Source organism: Rhinopithecus roxellana, chromosome 13 (genome assembly GCF_007565055.1).
Source record: "Rhinopithecus roxellana isolate Shanxi Qingling chromosome 13, ASM756505v1, whole genome shotgun sequence".
NCBI classification, from domain to species: domain Eukaryota; kingdom Metazoa; phylum Chordata; class Mammalia; order Primates; family Cercopithecidae; genus Rhinopithecus; species Rhinopithecus roxellana.
Window position 1 is genome coordinate 9,540,179 of NC_044561.1, and position 6,149 is coordinate 9,546,327.

Here is a 6,149-nt window from a genome sequence, read left to right on the forward strand (position 1 = left end):
AAGTGGTTTCCTGAGATAGAATCTATTCCTGGGGAAGATGCTGTGAACCTTGTTGAAATGACAACAAAGGATTTAGAATAGTGCATAAACTTAGTTAATAAAGCTGCGCCAGGATCTGAGAGTACTGACTTCAATTTTGAAAGGAGTTCTACTGTGGGTAAAATGCTATCATACAGCACTACAAAGCTTCAGATCAATCCTATGTGAAAGAGAGTCAATCGATGTGGCAAACTTCATTGCTGTCTTATTTTAAGAAATTGTCACAGCACCACCGCCACAACCCTTCAGCAACCACCATCCTCATCAGTCAGCAGCCAATCAGCTTCATGGCGCGACTCCAACAGCTAAAAGATCAAAAAGATTATGTAGGAGTCTCTAAAGGCTCAGATAATCCTTAGCATTTTTTAGCAAAGTTTTTTCTGTACCACAAGTTATTAAACAAACCAATATTCTTTTTTTTTTTCTTTTTTTGAGACAGGGTCTTGTGCTGTCACTCAAGCTGGAGTGCAGTGGCACAAACATGGTTCACTGCAGCATCAACCTCTCAGGCTCAAGCGATCCTCCCATCTCATCTTCCCTAGTAGCTGGGATTACAGACATGTACCATCACACCCGGCTAATTTTATTTTATTTTTTTGTGGAGACAGGGTTTTGCTACATTGCCAAGGCGGGTCTCGAACTCCTGATCTCAAGAGATCCGCCTGCCCTGGCCTCCCTAAGTGCTGAGATTACAGGGTTGAGCCACCACACCCAGCCCAAGAAAGTATGTTTAAATTAAGGAATGTACATGGTTTTCAGACATAATGCTATTGCATACTTAATAGATTACACCATAGTGTGAACATAACGTGTATATGCACTGGGAAAGGAAAACATTGGGTAACGGAGTTTATTTCCCTATTTGCTTTGATTGTGGGAGCCTGGAACTGAACCCGCAACATCTCCCAGGAATGCCTGTCTTCTCTCCTGGTCTGTACTTTTTCATTTCATCCTCTTAAGCCAGTGTTTCCCAGAGCCTGGGTTTTAAATGTTGGCGAATTCTGATGTATCCATATTTGGAGGGGTCATGCTTTTGGTGTCAAGTCTCAAATCTCTACCTAGTTCTAGGGCTCCATTTTTTCTCTTAGAATTTCTCCCCTAGGCTGGGCACGGTGGCTCACGCCTGTAATCCCAGCACTTTGGGAGGCTGAGACGGGCAGATCACGAGGTCAGGAGATCGAGACCATCCTGACTAACACGGTGAAACCCTGTCTCTACTAAAAATACAAAAAAAATTAGCCGGGCACGGTGGCGGGTGCCTGTAGTCCCAGCTACACGGGAGGCTGAGGCAGGAGAATGGCGTGAACCCGGGAGGCAGAGCTTGCAGTGAGTGGAGATCGTGCCACTGCACTCCAGCCTGGGCGACAGAGCGAGACTCTGTCTCAAAAAAAAAAAAAAAAGAATTTCTCCCCTAAAGTTTTATAGTTTTATGTTTAACATGTGAGTGACCCATTTTCAGTTACTGTTTGTATGAGCGAGGTGAAGTGTATTTCATTAAACAGTTCATCCTCAACATTTACCTTATTTTTAAAAACCCACAAATTCATGGTATTTCATTGTTTGGATGTACGGGGACTTATTTAACTAGGCCCCTCTCAATGCCTCTGGTTTCTTCATCATTTTTTGTGATTATAGTAAGTAATGCAAAATCGATTTTGTTGTTGTTTTTTGTGTGTGTTTTTGTGGAGATGGGGTCTCAGTATGTTGCCTAGGCTGGTCTAAAACTCCTGGCCTCAAGCAATCCTTCTGCCTCCTCCTAAGTGGGGTCAGGCCAGGATAGGAGGTGGATGGAAGAGCACTTGGAAATACTGGGCCCTGTAGGCTTCTTCCTGCCCTTGATAGCCAGACCCTCTCTCTCCTCTTGCTGTAGGACCCGGCCCAGCGCTCTCCAAATGCAGCCAGCCCCTCCGCCCCAGCCCAGCACTGTCCCTCCCACTCCCCTGGACTGTGTACAAACACACTGGCACACAGCAGCTTCAGCCTCTTCAGCCACCTGACCCAGGGCAGACCGGTGCACAGCACTGACCCACACCTCACTGCTCCCTGACACCGTCCCAGACCACACCCTCCCCCAACCCAGTCACTCACTCGGTGAGCACAGATGGCCAGGTTTGCCCCAGGTCCTGCTCAAAATGCTTAGGGATCCATCAGAGAACAAAACAAACAGGGTTTCTGACTTCATGAATCTTCCATTTTTGTGGAAGAAGACGGACAATAAAAGCTATATTTATTAAACACTTACATAATACAGCTCTGACTCCATGGCAGGTGTTATGCTATGAATTTTATAAATATAAATTCACTTGATCTTCACAAAACTTCTGAGTTAGGTATTGTTCACACAAGTGAGGAAACCAAGGCCAAAGGGGTTAAATAATCCACCCAAAGCCACATGAGTAGCAAGTGGTAAAGCCACAACTCAACCCCAGGCAGCCTGACTCCAGAGCCCGGGCCCTGCCACCTCTCAGTAAGCATGAGTGAGCAACACAGCATGCTAGAGGGGTCAGTGCTCCGGAAAAATGGAGAGTAAAGCGGAGTACAGGGAATCCGGAGCACTGAGGGAAGGAGACACACTGAAATTTTACAATGGGAGGCATGAGGATTCCCGGAGGAGGTAACATCTGAGCAAAGGCATGAAGGGTTGAGGGAGTTCGCATGCAATATTGGAAGAAAGAGTGTTTCAGAGAGGGGAAGTCTGTCCCACAGCCCTGATGCAGGGCGTGCCTGGAGCATGGGAGGAAGGTCCAGGAGGGAGGGAACAGCCCCTGCCTTTGCGCAGCTGAATGCCCACACGTGCTGCATGTCTGATTCCCTGCCTCCCTGGTGTCCACGTTGCTCTTTTAGTATTCACCTTGACTTCCAAAGTGAACTGTGAACTCTGAGAACAGAGCCCGTGACCTCTACTCCCTCTACTTGTCCCTGGTACTTTCAAGCTGATGTTTGCTGGATCTGTCTGCCGTACCTTGCAGATTCCACGAAACTACAAGGTCCAGGAGGATGAGCAGGTCCTGCCAGGGAAGCTTCTGACACCTCTGTCACTGGTCCTCCTACACTAGTGATGAGCAGTAGCCTCTGCCTGGGGCGGGGAAGCAGCAGTAAGTAAATGGCACTTGTATTCTGTATTTTCAAAGCATGCCTGCCCAATTTTATGTTCAAATTGTATTCCCAGTAGATCCCTTTAAACTTGTAGGCAGCCAATTCCACCCTACTTGACAAAGACAAAACCATCAGGTAACTCACCTGAGCTCACTGTGCAGCAGCAGAATGGAGGCTTTCTCATCTAGACTGGGAGATCAGGGTCTGCAGAGGCCACTCACATCTTCACCCTCCTTTAGGACCCATCCGCCTTCTCTCAGGCCCAGCCCCAGGCCCTGCAGAAAGAAGTCACTGAGGACTCAAGACTTGAATTTCAGATGTGCTGGAACACAATAATCACTTCTAGAAATGAGTTAAACACCCGATCTCTGCTTCCTGCTATATTAATATAGCTGACTGGCTAATATGAAGGACGCTTTACATGCTGCTAATGACAAGTTTCCTCTGTGCATGACCACCATCCCGGGGAAGGGTTCATGGCTTAAAGGTATCTCTTACCCTTCAGGCAAAGTTGATGTATGGAAACGTGGATTTATCTTCAAGATAAACTAGTGTGTATCTGTACTTCTTGGCTTGAAATTAAATTTTTCACAGTAAAAGAATTTTGCAACAGAATTCCTTCTGTAGAAATTTAAAAATTTACCTTGCTACCTGGGCGCCGTGGCTCATGCCTGTAATCCCAGCACTTTGGGAGGCCAAAGCGGGCGGATCACGAGGTCAGGAGATTGAGACCATCCTGGCTAACACAGTGAAACCCTGTCTCTACTAAAAATACAAAAAAATTAGCCTGGCGTGGTGGGGGGTGCCTGTAGTCCCAGCTACTCGGGAGGCTGAGGCAGGAGAATGCTGTGAACCCGGGAGGCGGAGCTTGCAGTGAGCTGAGATCGCGCCACTGCACTCCAGCCTGGGCGACAGAGAGAGACTCCGTCTCAAAAACAAAAACAAAAACAAAAACAAAATTTACCTTGTTATAGACAATATTGTAGGCAGTCTGATATCCCACCATTGGTGGGAATGACTGTCACTTTCACCTGCTTGCCCCTCTTTGTCCCCCTACAGCACTTACACACATGCAGGCTCAGAGGCACAGGTGCTCCTGGCTCTGCCTGCAGCCTCCCAGGCCTGCCATCTGGGCCTGTTGGTGCGGCACATGGATCTAGGTGCTGTCACAGACTGCCAGTTGTAGAGTGTCTTGGCAGGGCCTGGCTGGCCTAGTCTCTGCTCATGCAGTATTCATCTGCACGCCAGGGGCCGTCTGGACCATCTCTGCTGCGCTGCCCCACTCAGCTCCGTGTGCAGTTGTTTTCCTTTCTTGCTTGTCTCTAGGCCATTTTTTTAAGCTTTTATGAGGTCCAGATGCTTAGGACTGGCGCAGGGTTATAAGCGCCGCGGGAAGGAGGCGCTCGCGCCGCCGCGGGTCCAGGCCTCAGCCCTGTCCCGGCGGGAGGCTCTGCTCGCGTCCGCTCGCGGGGCCACCGCTCCAGAGTCGCCCGCCGGGGCCAGCCCGAGGCCCGAGACCCCCAGCTCGGGCGCGAGCAGGATGCGGCTCCCAGGGGGCGGTTGGCGCCGGTCGGAGTCCCGAAGCCTCGTCCTTACCTCTGCCTCATGCTGCGGTGTCCCTAGGCGCCGGCGTCCCCGTGGCCGGCCAGTGCCGCCGTGTCCCGCATCCCCGGCGTCCGGCGCGGTAAGCAGCAGCAGCAGGATCGTCGGTGCAGCCGGGGGAGGGGCGGGCACATGAAACGGCGGGGGTTGCGGCCCTCGGGTCGGACCACAGGACCAGTCCGCCTAGGGGGCGAGAGATCTCAGTGCACTGGCTCCCATCCTCAGGGACCCCATTGCTACCTGCACGCTCAGCCTTGCCAGAATCTCATGTGATACGTGCAAAAGCCAAAGAAATGAGCGGTCGCCACGCCCTTCCTCCTCTCCGTCTGCTCGCAGAGTCCATATGGTACATTCCCCAAAGCCCAATGGGAAACAGAAAGGAGGTGATTGGTTGGAAATCTTGGAAGGGGCGAAAAGTCATACGGTGGGCATATCAAAGCCTGCCAGCAGAGAGAAGGGAGGATGTATTTAAAGGGGACTTGTTGGTTGGGCGTGGTGCTCGCTCCTGTAATCCCAACACTTTGGGAAACGGAGGCTGGCGGATCACTTGAGGTCAAGAATTCAAGACCAGCTTGTCCAACATGGTGAAACCCCGTCTCTACTGAAAATACAAAAATTAGCCGGGCATGGTTGCGGTAGGCCCAGCTACTCAGGAGGCTGAGGCAGGAGAATCACTTGAACCTGGGAGGTGGAGGTTACAGTGAGCCGAGACTCTGTCTCAAGAAATAAAAAATAATAATAAAGGGGGACTTGTTTGCCCCTCTTAGCTGCCGCAAAATAAAACTAGGATTTTCATTCTGACACTATCCAGATAGGAAGCAAAGAGATTAGGGGGAATTTCACATTTTTGGAGAAGGGAGCTAAAAGAAAATATAGAGCAGAGGCCAGATGTGGTGGCTCACGCCTGTAATCCTACCACTTTGGGAGGCGGAGGCGGGCGGATCACAAGACCAGGAGTTCAAGGCCAGCCTGACCAAAATGGTGAAACCCCATCTCTACTAAAAATACAAAAATTAGCCTGACATGGTGGCGTGCGCCTGTAATCTCAGCTACTCAGGAGGCTGAGGCAGGAGAATCGCTTGAACCTGGAGGCAGAGGTTGCAGTGAGCCGGGATCACGCCACTGCACTTCAGCCTGGGCAACAGCAAGACTCCATCTCAAAAAAAGAAAGACAAAGAAAATACATAGCGAATTGAACCAAATATATCTGTATGACCTTGAGCAGGTAAGTCCAACCCTCGGCCTCAGTTTCGTCATCTGATCCAATGAGGATACTGGACTGCACTGGGTGTCTAACAGCCTTCACTCACTTTGTGTGGGATCCTATCACCCCTTGCACGGGAATAGAAATACCTGAAAATATTCTTCAATTTTGTGCAAGATCCACCATCTTAGAGAACTTTAGTTGAAAG

General features: G+C 49.9%; 1 long non-coding RNA gene across 1 annotated transcript; it reads right to left on the reverse strand.

Moving 5' to 3' along the window:
- Nucleotides 1-2,969: 2,969 nt before the first annotated feature.
- Nucleotides 2,970-4,794, reverse strand: LOC115892772. Its single transcript, XR_004052678.1, has 3 exons — nt 4,732-4,794; nt 3,280-3,410; nt 2,970-3,115 (listed from the first exon to the last, which is right to left on the reverse strand). It is a non-coding gene; the product is annotated as an uncharacterized LOC115892772 (long non-coding RNA).
- Between the last annotated feature and the right edge of the window lie 1,355 nt (nt 4,795-6,149).